The sequence below is a fragment of the Leptonychotes weddellii genome, chromosome 8 (genome assembly GCF_054177405.1).
Source record: "Leptonychotes weddellii isolate Sample4059 chromosome 8, ASM5417740v2, whole genome shotgun sequence".
In the NCBI taxonomy this organism is placed as follows: Eukaryota; Metazoa; Chordata; class Mammalia; order Carnivora; family Phocidae; genus Leptonychotes; species Leptonychotes weddellii.
The window spans coordinates 101,668,377-101,683,942 of record NC_138376.1 but is presented as its reverse complement, the minus strand read 5'-3'; the positions used below and the strand labels follow the sequence as shown (position 1 = coordinate 101,683,942).

General features: G+C 40.6%; 1 long non-coding RNA gene across 5 annotated transcripts in view; it reads right to left on the bottom strand.

Moving 5' to 3' along the window:
• The window catches only part of LOC145723111 (uncharacterized), a 71,903-nt gene that overhangs the window by 40,275 nt on the left and 16,062 nt on the right, over positions 1–15,566 (bottom strand). For 2 of the 5 annotated variants that reach the window (XR_014147951.1, XR_014147954.1), the window contains exon 4: positions 12,438–14,207. The exons of 2 other annotated variants lie outside the window; for them this stretch is intronic. This is a non-coding gene — a long non-coding RNA (uncharacterized LOC145723111). The remainder of the gene's footprint in view (positions 1–12,437; positions 14,208–15,566) is intronic. One more of the 5 variants, XR_014147952.1, reaches the window with a different exon arrangement.

Here is a 15,566-nt window from a genome sequence, read left to right as displayed (position 1 = left end):
AAGAGGTGCTCCTTCTCCCATCCTGGCGGTAGGTGTGACCTTACCAAAGAAGGGAGGGGCGACCCATCATTGAAGGCCTCATGTGTTTTTAAGGGTTGTGGCTGTTACTTCATGAACAGAGGTCCAGGCCGCAGCAGAGAGATTCTCATGACTGGAGAATCCCGAAATCTGGTCTCGTGGACAACACGGTAGCCTGGATTTTGAGCCAATACTGTGGCCCCCCAGATTCCTCATTCTTCTCCCATGTTCTCTCCCCACCCCCGCCCCAACCTTCTACCTTCCACCTGCAGATTCGCCCATTCTTTCTTCTTTCCCTCATCCTCTCAGCTAGACAGCACATGTTTACTGAGCACCCACTCAGGCCATAAACAGGACAAATTTCTGAACTTTCTAGAATTGACCGCCTAATGGGACAGAAACACCATGAATAGCAATCAGACAAATACCACTATACATATGTTAGAGTGGCTAAAATAAAACACTGAAAGAATGCCAATGAGGAGATGAAGCAAAAATATATCAATTTTTCACACATCACTGATAGAAATGTAAAATGGTACAGCCATTCTGATAAAGTTTGCAGTTTCCTTTAAAATGAAACATTCACCCCCCCACACACACAAAAAATGAAACATTCATATAACATACAACTCAGCCTTCCCGCTCCTGGGTATTTATACTACAGACAGGAAGCCTGTGTTCACACAACAACTTACATGAATGTTCATAGCGCTTTATTTATATAACTAAAAACTGGAAACACCCCAAATATTCTTAAATTGGTGAATGCAGAAACAGACTGAGGTGCATGCAGCCACTGAAAAACCACTCAGCAGTAAAAAAGGAATGAGCGGGCACCTGGGTGGCTCAGTTGGTTGAGCGACTGCCTTCGGCTCAGGTCATGATCCTGGAGTCCCGGGATCGAGTCCCGCATCGGGCTCCCTGCTCGGCAGGGAGTCTGCTTCTCCCCCTGACCCTTCCCCCCTCTCATTCTCTCTCTCAAATAAATAAATAAAATCCTTAAAAAAAAAAAAAGGAATGAGCTATCGATATGAGAACTTGCATGGTTTCCAGCGTCATTGTGCGGATGGGACAGACAACCTAGAAAGGTTACACAATATGCAATTCCACTTGTGTAGTATTATCCAAATGACACAACCATAGTGGTGGGAGAGAGACCAGCGGTTGCTAGGAATCAGGGTTGGGAGGAGGATTTGACTATCAAGGGGTAAAATGAGGAGGTTTCTCTGTGGCGATGGACTAGTTCTGTTTCCTGATTGTGACAGTTACACAAATATATACATGGGATAAGATTTCCTAGTCTAGGTACCCTTCTCCTCCAAAAAAAGGTACCTGAAAGTCCTGGTGAAATGCCAACATTGTCTGTAGTTTAGTTAATTGTATTGTACCAACACCAGTTTGCTGCTTCTGACAATGCACTTAGGTTACATCAGATGTTCTCATCCAGGAAAGCTGGATGACTGGTACACAGACTATCTGTACCATAGACTACTTTCAGCTTCTCGTGAGTCTTAAGCTATTCAAAAATTAAAAAGTATAAATGAAAAATTTTTAAATAACAAAAACAATTCACTGTGCATTGGTTGGAAAACTCACACAAATAAATACTATTAGGATGGGGATCTGTCCTCAGTGGGAGAGTGCAGCGTGGCAGTTTTGTTTTTTTTTTAACCTTACTTTTTAAGAGTAGTTTAAGGTTTACAACAAAATAGAGAGGAAGGTATAGAAATTTCTCACATATTCCATGGCCTGCTCCCTAGATACTGTTTATCAGATAAATTTAGTCAGGAGACTGACACTATTCATAGCCAAGTAATTTTCACATATTTAGTTGATATTAGTTAGTGTTAGCATGGTATGTATTTTTCCATCTTTTTACTTTTAATGGATTTATATTTAAAATGAGTTTCTTTTGGGCAGTGTATAGTTGGGTCTTGCTATTTTATCCCATTTGATCATTACTGTGTTTCAATTATTTTTTTTTAAAGATTTTATTTATTTATTTGACAGAGAGAGACCCAGCGAGAGAGGGAACACAAGCAGGGAGAGTGGGAGAGGGAGAAGCAGGCTTCCTGCTGAGCAGGGAGCCTGATGCAGGGCTCAACCCCAGGATCCTGGGATCATGACCTGAGCCCAAGGCAGACGCTTAACGGCTGAGCCACCCAGGTGCCCTCAATTATTTTTTAAGAGGGGGAGAACCGTAAGCAGGTTCCACACCCACCGTGGAGGTATAGGATATGGGGGTGGGGTAGGGAGGAGCTCTATCCCTCAACTGTGAGATCATGACCTGAGCCCAAACCAAGAGTCGGGCACTTAAGTGACTGAGCCACCCAGGTGGCCCTAATCATTTCTGTGTTTTAATTGAAGTCTTTAGACAATTTACATTCAATATGATTAGGATATGGTTGTGTTCAAATCTATTCTCGCTATTTCCTATTTGTTCCATCTCTTTTGTTCACTTTTCTCTCTTTTTCTGCCTTCTTTTGGATTAATTATTATTTGTAACTCCATTTTGTTTCCTTGCTGGCTGCCTGTGACTTTTAGTTATGTCATTTTAGTGGTTGCTAGAGGGTTTAGAGTGTACATCTTTACTTTTCCCGTCCTGCCTTCAAGTGATTTCTCATTACTTTGCATATCGCGTAAGAACATCTCAACAGTGTACTCCCATTTCTCCTCTTCAGAACTTTTTGCTATCATTGTCATATACTTTACTTCTACATGTGTTATAAACCCTGTGATATGCGGCATTATTTTTGCTTCAAACAGTGTATGACCCTTAAAGAAATTTCAGTGATAAGAAGAAACACTTTACCCATGCAATCAGCATTCCAGTAAATATTTAATTAGTCCTTGAGCATTACTATTTTCTTCTTTTTACGATGAAGAAAGCAGGTCAGAGACTTGCAAGTTTCTTTGTATAGATCTAGCTTTCCATCTGGTATCCTTTGCCTTCTGCTTGTCAGATTTCCTTGAACATTTCCTGTATTGCAGGGCTGCCAGTAATAAATTCATTCAGGTTTTGTATTTTGCAGAAGTCTTTATTTCACCTTCTTTTTTTTTTTTAGAGGAATTTATTTATTTATTTATTTATTTATTTATTTATTTATGTTCAATTAGCCAACATATAGTACATCATTAGTTTTTGAAGTAGTGTTCAATGGTTCATTAGGCGCTCATCAGTGCTCCTCACATCATGTGCTCGCCTTCTTTTTGAAAGGCATTTTTGCTGAGAATTCTAGGTTGTTAGTTTTCTTTTCACTGCTTTAGACATGTGACCCTTTTGCATTATTTCTGATGGAAATGTGCAATCATTATCTTTGTTCTTTTGTGTGTAGTGGGTCTTTCTCTTTGCTTTCTCTTTATCACTCTAGTTTTGAGCAATTTGATTATGATATGCCTTGATGTAATTTTTTTCCTGTTTCTTGTGCTTGGGGTTTGTTGAGATTCTTGGATCTGGGATTTATAGTTTTCATCCCATTTGGAGAAACACTGGCTATTATTTCTTCAGATATTTTTTCTATCTCCCATCTTCCTCCTTTAGGGCCTCCAGTGATTTGTATATTAGGCTTCTTGAAGTTGTCCCACAGTGATTCGTGCTTTATTTATTTATTTTTTCAGAGTTGTCTTTTTTTTCCCCACTGTGCTTCATTTTGGATAATTTTTATTGCTATGTCTTTCCAGTAATGTACTCTGCTATTACCACCTAGTGTATCCTTCATCAAAGATATTGTAGCTTTCATCTCCAGAAATTTGAAGTGAATCTTTTGTATCTCCCATTTCTCTATTTATCACGCTCAATCTTTCCTCTAGTTTCTTGAATATATGGAATACAGTTATAACTGTTGTAACAACCTTGGCTACTCATCCCATCACCTTCATATTGCTAGATCAGTTCCAACCGATTGACTTGTTTTCCCCCCACTATAGACTGTATCTTCTTGCTTCTTTACAGGACTTTTTTTTTTTGCAGTACTTTTTCATTAAATGGTAGACACTTTGAAGTTTACTGTAATGGTTGCTGGATATTTCTGTATTACTATAAATAGTCTTGAATTTTGTGCTGGAACACTTTAGTGACTTGGAAACAGTTTAATCCCTAGATCTTTTAAGCTTTGCTGGTGGAAACATTTAGTCCAGGGTTAATTTTTTCCTCACTACTGAAGCAAGATTTATCTTAGCATTTTAACCAATGCCCCGATTAATTATGAGTTTTTAACTCTGGCTGGTGGAAACAGACGCTAGCATTACTTTCAATGTTGGGTAACCTCCAGGAACTATTCCTCTCCAAACAGCTCAGGTGTTTTTTCCCCTGGCTTCAGCATGAGCTGACTCATAGTCAACTGAATACTCAATGGGGACTGCTGCAGATTCCTGGGGTTTTCTCTCTGTGCATCTCTTTCCTCTCTCATATTCTTCTTGTGAATGCTATAGCATCCTTGGCTTTCTTGTAAGCCCAGTTCTGACTCCTCAACTCAGGGACACTACTGGGTTCCTTTGATACTAATAGACAGCAGCCTAGATAAATGCTCATAAAACTGATAAGTTTATAAGTCAACAAATCTCATGGTGGGTTGATATCTGAAATGTCTTGGTTTCTGCCTGAATTTTCATTTCTCCTACAAAGGAGAAGAAAAGCTTATCTACCTGGTCAGTGGGGTTCCTTGGGCGTGGGACACGAATGGGAAGTTTCCACCCATTTCATGGGGCCCAAGTTAAAGGGAAACGCTAAGACCAGGAAAGAGTGCAGAGCCAAGAGGACCAAAAAGCCAAAGTCCAAGTCAGAGTGGTCCAAGCCACAGGAAGCCAGCCATCCAAACAGAAGGGCCAGCTGTAGGTGTCTCTTCCTCCAGGGGTCTTTCTTTTCTTTTCTTTTTAAAGTTTTTATTTATTTATTTGACAGAGAGAGACACAGCGAGAGAGGGAACACAAGCAGGGGGAGTGGGAGAGGGAGAAGCAGGCTTCCCGCTGAGCAGGGAGCCCGATGTGGGACTCGATCCCAGGACCCTGGGATCATGACCCGAGCCGAAGGCAGACGCTCAACGACTGAGCCACCCAGGCGCCCCTCCAGGGGTCTTTCTTGACTCCTCCCATCCCTCATGTCTGGATTAGCGGCTCCTCGTCTATTACCCAATAGCATCATGTGTCCCTTTTTCAGGGGATTTATTACTATATACTCCCTGCATATTTTTCTATGTCCTCTGGCCTATAAATTCTACAAACACAAGAATTATAACTGTCTTGTTTATTGTTTCTCACTTGCTCTTAACTTATTACTGTGTAGAGAGAAAGTACTCAATGAACATTGGTTGAATAAATGTATTCTTTTACAAATTATTAGATGAAAATTCAGGTTGCTTCTAAGACCAGTCTCATCTAACTTCCCTGAGCATTTAATGCAACAATCACTACCTCCTTCTTTCTTCATACTTTCTCTCCTTGTTCTTTCCCAGACTTTCATCTTTTCTTAAACCCTACCCACTCTTTGAATTTAAGGTGGCAAATTCAATAAATGTGGTGGCCAAGCAGGTAATATAAATAAGCATTATGCTTGTCAATTAAAAGAAAATTTGGAATGAAGAGGTCTCTGGCCAATTAAAGAACACAAGCCTCAACTAAAAGTTTCAATTTTTTAAATTAAATTAAATTTAAAAAATGTTGAGTAAGCCTCACAAATGTATTTATGTGATTCAGCAATTTCCAGGCTTAAATGTTGGTGCTAGTCAGGGTTCCGTCCTTCTTGGGGTTCACTATTGTTAGTATCATGATAATTCCTGGCCTCAAACATATTGGACTAGATATAGTAACCTGGAGATAGAGATATATATAAAATATGTAAAATTATATTATTTATATATAATACATGTTGTTATATATTATGTAATATATATTATTACATGTTATATATGGTATATATTATATAGGAATGTATGTGGTATATATATATTTATTTCAAATTTGTGATATCCCAAATAGAACTCATCTTGCTCCAAAAAGTCCATGTTCTTATCTATTTCCTTTTTGTGAGACTGGCCCCACAGTCTTCTCATTCACCTAAACTGGAATTTGAACTCATCATAGATGTCACCCACTTCTTCAATCCTCATAGTCATCTGCCCCTATGTCTTCTAGATCCTTGAATACTTTCTTTATCCTCAAGTGCTATGAGTTCAATTCAAATTCTTACTATCCTTCATTTGATCTTTTGTCATAGTTACCTTGTCAGTGATTCCAAAACCTGGATGTGTGTCAGAATCATATCGGACATTTTGTAAACATAAAGCTTTCCATTCCCAGTCTCCACGTCATACCTACTAAAGCATAATCTCAGGGGATGGGCTTGGGACACTCACAATTGGTTAATTAAATTCTCAGAAATACTCATCAAGGGGTGCCTGGGTGGCTCAGTCGGTTAAGTGTTTGACTCTTGATTTTGGCTCAGGTCATGATCTCAGGGTTGTAAGATAGAGCCCCATGTCGGGCACTGTGCTGGGCATGGAGCCTGCTTAAGATTCCTTCTCTCCCTCTCCCTCTGCCCCTCCCCCCTTTCTCCCTCTCTCTAAAAAAATTAAAAAAATACTCATCAATATTCTTATTATTATATCACATCAGTCTGTATTTCCAATAAACCTATTCACACTCAGGCTGCCCTCTTCCTTTCTCTTCCTAGAGAGGACAGTACATCACCTTCATGCTACAAAGAGAAACCACAGTTCAAGATGCTGCAAGACAGCCCATAACTGCTTCAAGCTTCAGAACTTTTAACAATGGACCATGCAAGTCAAAACGCAAAAGGAAAGCTTCTCATTATATTACCTGTCTGGAAAACTATCCAGAAATTCAGAGCCGAAAACCTAATTGCAACACCAAGAAATGAAATCATTTTCTTCAAAAAATAATTTATCTTCCTCACGGTTCTCAAGCGAGAATTATTACTGATTGTTTAAAAGGATTTCTGTCAGTTTTGCGGACAGACTTTTAAGGTAGTACTGGAGGTGAAAGACACGTGAAACGCAGCCTTGCCCTTATTAAATGTCAGGGACTGGAGAAAATCCCTCCGACATAGTAAATAGCTCTTCATTTCATTGTTCTGACATTTGTTCGTCTTTAACAGGAACACATTCTCAAAAAATAACACATTTTTATAAGTAGATACAAAAATTAAAAAGCTAAAATAAAAGTTACAAAGTTTCTTAGTAAAACTATGACCGTGCAGTCAGCCCAGTTTTTAAAAAAGAAATGGTCGCTGGGTCCCTGTGGGCAGCAGAGCTATGGGCGGGGACGAAGTGCCATCTTGTGGCACAAATGAAAAATGATTTGAAGTTCGGACAAGCCAATAGTCCTCATTACATATTTGTTCTCTTGCCTTTGGGTTCCTAATAGCATCTGTTTTATCACCATCCAAATACAATAGACACATGCAAACGTTCTTTTTGCAACACCTGGAACCTTCGGGGATAAGCCAGGACAGAGCGCTGTTTTGATTTTAGCCTCTTTTGGAGCCAATTGCGAGCACAGTGCCCTCTTGTGGTGGATGTGTCACCTTTGCAAAGAGAGGGTTAATTGTCTGGAAAGAATCCAAAAAAGAATTCAAGAAGGATTTGAATAATATCAAAAGGCTAAATGGGCATTTGAGGATCTGCATAGAAATCCCGAATGCAGTCCTAATAGATTTAATAGTTTCTATTATTATTACATAAAAAGGATAAGAAAGTTCATCTTAATACAGCCTTTTAAAGACATTTTGAGAAAGTACAGTACTTGCTTTGAACCCAAACAGTGCCTTCCAGTCTCCTGTCTTGCACACATTAGTGGAATCTATTGAAAACAATGACACATCGAGCGTTTCTAGCCACTTCAAATCGAAAGAAACAAACAATAAAACACTCCCAACTTTATTGCCAATGTCCATTTGTGAGAAGTGCTGCTATATTTAGATGTACCTCAAGAACCTGAATGTTTAGCAAGTGTCTGGCATAATAAAAAATGTATTGGTTTCGTTGAATTGTTTTTAGTGAATAGAAAGCTTCTCATTATATTACCTGTCTGTGAGAATTCAGCTATGAGTCTTCTCATGAAATAGATGAACTAGTTAAGTAATGAAAGCTGTGTAAATTAAGTTTTATATTTTAAAATAGAAATTTTAATATTTTTATGATATTTAATATTTCTATTATATTTCTATTTAAAGAGAAATCACTCTATTAAAAGTATACTTAGCGCTTGCTAAATATCAAGTGAGGCACTGTATGCAAGGTGAATAGAGAGAAAAGATAAAGTTCTTACTTCCAAGGAGTGTGCAAGCTAACTACCCATGTTTTATTTTATTTTAGGTGAATTGAGTTGTTCACAAAGTAGGTTTGCTTAAAAATAAAATATAGATTAACTTGCTGTTTCCCAAAAGGAGGTATACTTTTCTGGCTAATTTTTTTTTTTTTTAATTTTTCTATTTTCTCAGCTTTCTAAAATAAAGAGAGTGTAAATGAATTTTTACTATGAAACTGTTTGCATATATGGCCATTCTATGAGGTCTGTATTTGTCAGCATTCTCCAGAGGAACAGAGCCAATAGGAGATAAATAACAAATAGATGATAGATAAGTAGATAAGAGGAAATTTATTTTCTGGCTGACACTGTTATGGAGTCAGAGACATCTGTCTGAAAGCTGGAGAAGCAGGACAGCTGGTGTGGTCATTCAGTCTGAGTCCAAAGGTCTGAGAAATGGGGGTTGAAGGTGGAAATTCCTAACTGAATCTGGAGACCTAAGAACCAGGAGTATCCATGTTCAAGGCCAGGAGAAGAAGAATCTCTCAGCTCAAGCAAAGAGAGAACAAATTCCCTTCTCTAACTTTTTGCTCTACTTAAGCTCTCAACAGATTGGATAAAGCCTACTACTCCAGCGAGGATGATTTGCTTTATTCAGTTCACCAATTCAAATGCTAATCTCTTCTGGAGACACCCTCCCAGACACTTCCTGAAATCATGTTTTACCAGCTATCTGGTCCTGTCCAGTCCTGTTGACACATACAATTAACCATCACAAGGCCCATTCTTGCCTTCTGAATAGTTATGGAAGGTAGAAATGTTGAGATCATAAGACTTTCAGATGTAAGAGGTTTCCTTTTTCATATAATTATCTTAACACAGAATCTTCAGAACAAAGTAAGCGACATTGACTTATGCCCTAGGGGCTATGGTTAACCATTGGCAGCTTTCTGGAAGCAATTCAGGACACAGAAATGAGCAAATTAATTTTGGGAAGATAGGATTCTGCAGAATAAAATACCTATAGGAATTTGCTTCCTCAATTTGGGGACTTCGTGACTGAATTTAAGGCACAGGAAGAACAAAGCATGCCAAGAGTTATGTTTGCCTTTTTCCCACAGAGAGGTGGTGCCTGTTCACTTTAGAACACAAAACCAGAAAAGGCCTTTCTTTTAGGTCTTGATTTGATGGGTTCCAGAAAGAATCTAGGTTGAAATTTTCTCCTACACTAGTCTGATTAATACTTGACATTCCACTATTTCACACAGTGAACCACAGACAATCTTCTGTATGTTTGGTATATTCTAGGTACTTAGAAAAAGGTAGAATGGAGAGAATTTATAATCTACTTTTCAGGATTTACAGTCTGGTAAAAAAATAGTCTCAGTATAAGAAATAATGGGGACCAGTATAAAATGGGCTCCAATCAATACTATAGGAGGATACAAGCTGGGGAAGGAAAAGCATTATAGTGAGCACTTTCCCTGGGCCACCCTCTTCACACGCATTTTCTCATCTAACCTTCAAAAGTCCATGAGGAATTTCCAGACATAAACGTGTATTGGGCTGAAGATCATATACTAGTTAGGCAGAGAATCTGGGATAATAATAACAAAGATAATAATAATAATAATACAATTATAATAACCAGGAGATCTAATTTCTTGAGGCTCAAGTATGTGTCATTTACTATACTAGAGAACAATCCTGTGAAGTAGTCCCAATCCTTCTTATTTTGTAGATGAGAAAACTGAAGTTTAGGGAGATGAAATAATTCCCTTTCATCCCCCCCAAAAGAATAATAAATGCCCAGTGAAGATTTAGACTCAATTCCATCTGAGTCTTCGGCCCTCTGTTGGGATGCTCCTGTGTCTGGACTCTGAAGCCCATGCCCTGTTCAAATGTTTTCTCCCACAGCATGAACCACACACGCCAAGGAGAGCTCAGGGAATGTTGCTACAGCATGAGAAGTTCTTTGGGTTAAGACACAACATCTCTGGGAGCGTCTTGTTGAACACTGCACACATCTTAAGGGTTCAATTCTTTAGCTCATGTTGTCCACTGGTCACCAAAAAGGAGACCCAGTGTCAAATAAATTTGGGAAACACTTGGTTCAGTAACATTAGAAAGGCTGTTGTTGTTGTTTTTAAAGATTTTATTTATTTATTTGACAGAGAGAGACACAGCAAGAGAGGGAACACAAGCAGAGGGGGTGGGAGAGGGAGAAGCAGGCTTCCCGCGGAGCAGAGAGCCCGATATGGGACCCGATCCCAGGACCCTGGGACCATGACCTGAGCCGAAGGCAGTTGCTTAACAACTGAGCCACCCAGGTGCCCGTTGTTGTTTTTTAATTGCAAGAATTCTCAGTATCATTAGTGGTAGGAATAGTAGTTGTAAAAGTCCAGGTATTTTGCTAAATGTTTAATATACGGCTCTCACTAAACATGATTTAGTGCTCACAAAATAACAGGCGGAAGAGACTCTATTACTGGTCCCATTTTATGGGTGAGAAAAATGGAAACGGAGCCATTAAGTAATTTGTCCAGGCTCCTACGTGGAAGCACTGTCTCCAGAAATTACAAACTTCCACGTGACCCGGGGTAAGCTTCAGTTCACCGCATTCCCCCAGGCATATATGATTTGAAAGCTTTTTGGTGCGGCAAATCGAGAGATTTGTTTCTTCACGAGGTATGTCAGCGTCACCGTAACGATAAAAGCGAATACTGCGAAGCTCCGTGTGCCTGCCAGCCCAGTCCTAAAGGCTTGGAGAAGAATTTTTACTTAGTTCTTGAGCATCACTGTTTTCTTCTTTTTACGATGGAGAAAGCAGGTCAGAGACTTGCATGAGGTCAGGGAGCAAGCGAGTCCCCGCGCTCCGCGGACCGTGCTCAGAGCCCCGGCTTCCGGGCCTCTCCAGGCCTCTTCCAGCCCCACCTGCAGCCCCTGTTCTGTGCTCCGGCCCCACGTCCTGCCTTCTGGGAGGCACAACCCGGATCTCAAGGGTTTCAGAGAGACAGTAGAGACGCGGAGAGTAAGGACCCCGGGGCACGGGTACATTGGTCGGGCAGGAAAGCAGGGCTGCAGGGCTGTGGGGGACACAGGATCTCGAGGCGAAGGCTGGCCAAGCTGAGGACGCGGCGGGGGCCAGTCCTGAGCGAGGCTGGGAACTGGGCTCCGCCCGCGGGTTAGGCTGAGGCCGCGCTGGAGGGGGTAGAAGGGGTGCGGCCGGGTGAGCGGATCAAAGGCAAACGCTGGTGCTAGCGCTTGGAGTCAGCCTGCGGTAGGGAGAGGAATGCTCTGGTCCCTGAAATTTCCACTATGTGATCATTACTAGAGAGTTACAAGTTTCAGACACAACAGTTATAAATCCTCCAGAATGCCAAAGAGAACTTGCTCCAGAGATAGCAAGAAAAATCGTGGGCTGAAGGAGGAAAAGTAAGCTGACCATGTGCTCTCTCCCCAGCCAGGACTTGAGGAACTTCTGGTTAATTTTAGCACGTTTCCCAGTAGGAAACACCGTGTGTCAGGGGCACCTCTCCAGTCGGCACTGGAATGCGGCTCCAGAGATGAGGGGAGCACTGCTCTTATTTATTCTGGCTGGCTGGTCCAGAAAAGGAACAGAATGTGCTACTTCTACAAAGGCAGAACTCTCCTGTCGTGGTCCTAGCTGCTCCAGGATCAGGGTTTGTCCAGTACTATGAGTATTCTGGAAAGTTCTCTGACTCATAAAACTATGGTGCATGGGGTAAGATAGATAATTAAACAGAGCATAACAAAATGCTGGTTCATGGTACCAACATTTATTTATGCACTGGCTGATTCAACCATTATTTATTCTAGTTCAGAACTGTAGAAAAGCAGTAGCTAATTATGTCCTGACCATGTTTCTCAAGTTGGCCTTGACAAACTCCCAGAGTGATCATGATAGATCAAAGATCACAATTTTAAGACATTGAGGGACTTCAGAGAACCGAACTGACTTCCTTTAGTTCCATCACCAGTCCAAGAGATAGGTTTCCTTAGCGGTCTGGATCTCCATGTTTGGCAAGGTTGAGTCTAATCTGTACTCTGCAGGAGAAAGTGGCTTCCTTAATTAATGATGCCTAATATGCATGTTGGAGCAGCAGCGTGAAGTCAGCTAATTTTACACTAACCTGTTGAAAAGAAGCCTTTCCCACTGCTTACACACACTTTAAGGTCGTAGGAATGGACTCCAAGAGCTCAAATGGCCCTGAGGACACATTCACAGCAAATTTCTAAGAAGACATAGGAACAGGAGAGGACAAAGATGAAGAGATTTTGAAATTTATTGCCATACGATATATGAATAGGAAAAGACAATGCTAATGAAGTGTTTTAGATGGTAATACAGTGTGCATTTTATTCAAAAGCACTTATATCCTCACATTTTATTCAAAGCTGCAAATACAGTGACTATTACCTGTGTTATAGTGTTCAGATTTGTTCAAAATTTAAAAAAAATATTTTTTTTCAGTAGTATTTCATCTATAATATTAGATTCACTTCTGAACATTATATAAACTTCTTCAGTGAGGCAGTTGCGTCTCATCAGCTGGTGACAAAATGTTATAACCAAAGTTGGATTATCTAATACAGCATTGCTTTAGAGAGCAGCTCAACTTTACTTCTTTTTTTTTTTCTTTTAGATTTTGTTTATTTGACAGAGAGAGACACAGCGAGAGAGGGAACACGAGCAGGGGGAGTGGGAGAGGGAGAAGCAGGCTTCCCGCTGAGCAGGGAGCCCGATGCGGGACTCGATCCCAGGACTCTGGGATCATGACCTGAGCCGAAGGCAGATGCTTAACGACTGAGCCACCCAGGCGCCCCTCAACTTTACTTCTGACTGACCTCCTCTGCTTGTACTAGAAACTCACCTTCCAGGAAAAAGTAACTTACATTCGAAGTTCAAATATAGTATGATTTTTGAGAGTTTTTTTTTGAAAGATTTTTTTTTGTCTTAAAAGGAGGTATACTGTATACTTAGAAACAAAGCAACTGCCTTTCCTCACTTCCTCCTTCCATTCCAAAAACAAAGAGAAACAAACAAAACACTTTTCCTGTGTGTGTGTGTGTGTCTTCATTAGAAGAATGATAGGAACTGTCAATTTCTTGGAATTATTCAGCAGCAAACAATGTGTAAACCCGTGAGCCGGGACTTTGAGAAACGCGGAAGGACAAATATTATCCTAGAAGCTGTATTTTCTGTTTTTAAAGGTCGGGGCAGGCATTGCATTTGCTGTCTGACACCCCATACTACCTGGTCTTCTAAAAAGAACCACTGGTGGTGGGCAGCTTCAGGGAGGCAGCTGGACCTTATGCTTGCAAAGGGAATGAAAAGGTCTGAGCAAGGAAGGAAGACTGGGGGCTGCTGATGAGCTGTGTTTATTCACACTGAGCTCATAAATACGATCTAGGCAATTCCTTCTGACCTTGGCGAGGTGCCAGGTGCCTTTGGCTAAAGGGAAAACTTGGGGACACAGGAAGAAGAAAAGCCAATATTTGTTCTTGGTATCTGGCTGTTAAAATAATTTACGCAGATCACACTGGGTGAGTAGGGAGAGGCCAGGAGGCCGAACAGCGGCATAGGAGGGGAATTGTCTCAAAACATGGAGGGAGTTTCACATCCTGTGTTAAGCTTAAGGCTAGTGTTGTTTTTTGCAGTAAAGCTATGGAAAATACTGAAAGGTTTGGGCAGGCAGTTTGAAAACAAAAATTGTGCTCCTTGTAATTTTGTGCCTGCCACTTTGCCAGCCAGCATATGCGGAAGAGAAACAGCTAGCCTCTTGTTCCAGTGCCCATTTTCAGTGATTGATTCCTAAAGGTCACCGGATGGCTTGCCGGCACATTTCTGTACGAGGAGTCCAGCTTTCTGTTTTGACGTTAGTCAGATACGCATGTGGCACCTGAGGAACAAGGAGGAGACTGGGAAGAATCAGATTTTCTTTTGGCTCAATCACTGTCAACTTGGAAACTCTGGTATGTCTGAGCGCCTCATTTGGCCTAGACACCTCCAACCCAGCAAAACAGTCTTTTGTGGTATTTTTAGATCCTACTCTTAACATCTTACCCTGTCTTCCCCCCCCCACCACTCTTTTCAACTTGTCCTTTTTTCTTTTCTAAAACCTTTTTTAGACCCCAACTATGTCCATCAGGTACTGTGCAGCTGGGGGGTACACAATAGTCCAGACATGTGTCCACAGTCTGTGGGAGACTTGAAGACAATTAACAGCAATACAACCATATCAACGCCGTATGCTACTCATGTACAAAGTGTCATGTGTCCCAATGACCTGAAAACATTAGATGTCCACACTAATCGCTCCAGTAATACAACTGATTTTGGTATCTCTCTATTTCTCTGTCTGTGTGATCAATAAGTGGTTGTTGAAGCTTTTTATTTTTAACTTTTCTTTCTTTCTAAAAAGTTTATTTGTTCTTAGAAGGCTGCCTTGACTGATTTATTTCAATCATGATTTTTTGAATGGTTATTAAGGGTCAGCCCAAAATGGTGCTAGGATTTGGGGGTTACGGAGATGAATATAAACAAAACTGGCTTACAATAGCTCATGGTCTAATGGATGAGACATATTTTCAAAGCAATCCAGTCCAATCCAGGTAGGCAAGTTTTAAACATTATGTGTGGAGTACTGTAAGAACATAGAGCAAGAAGAGATTATTTTCTCTGTTTTCTCTGATGGACTTCCTGGGGGTATGGGTGGGTCAGGTGAAGTCATAAAGAGGGGCTGACATTTGAGCTAATTCTTAAAAATGATTGAGTTCACCAGACCAGTGGCACTGTATTTATTTAGGATTTTACCAAAGTTGAGGGGCAACATAGTGAGTTTTTACAGTGATGGAATGCAAATAATGCAAAATTAATTATTGCGTATCCTTGTCCTTAAGTCTTTAGGCTGCCTTCGCTACTTCACTGGTTGTGTTACTCAGCCTGTCCCTTTCTCAAGGCCTCTTCTCTGTCACTTTCTCTGTTCCTCCATTTTTCTGGCGCATCAGCTTGGGATATCTTTCAAGACATGCCACCATTCACTCACCCCTGAAACTACTTTTAGCTCCAAATGACTCATTAATATGCACCACTCAACAAAGAACTGTCTACTCTGGGTCTCATCATAGCAGAGGCTTTGATATTTCAGCCTTTCCCCCCTCTTCAATAGCTCCTGTAAGTGCAAAGGAATAGAATAGAGATTTATTTTTCCCACTATTATTCAAACACCTACTCAACTCCCTAGAAAGTTGAAATCACC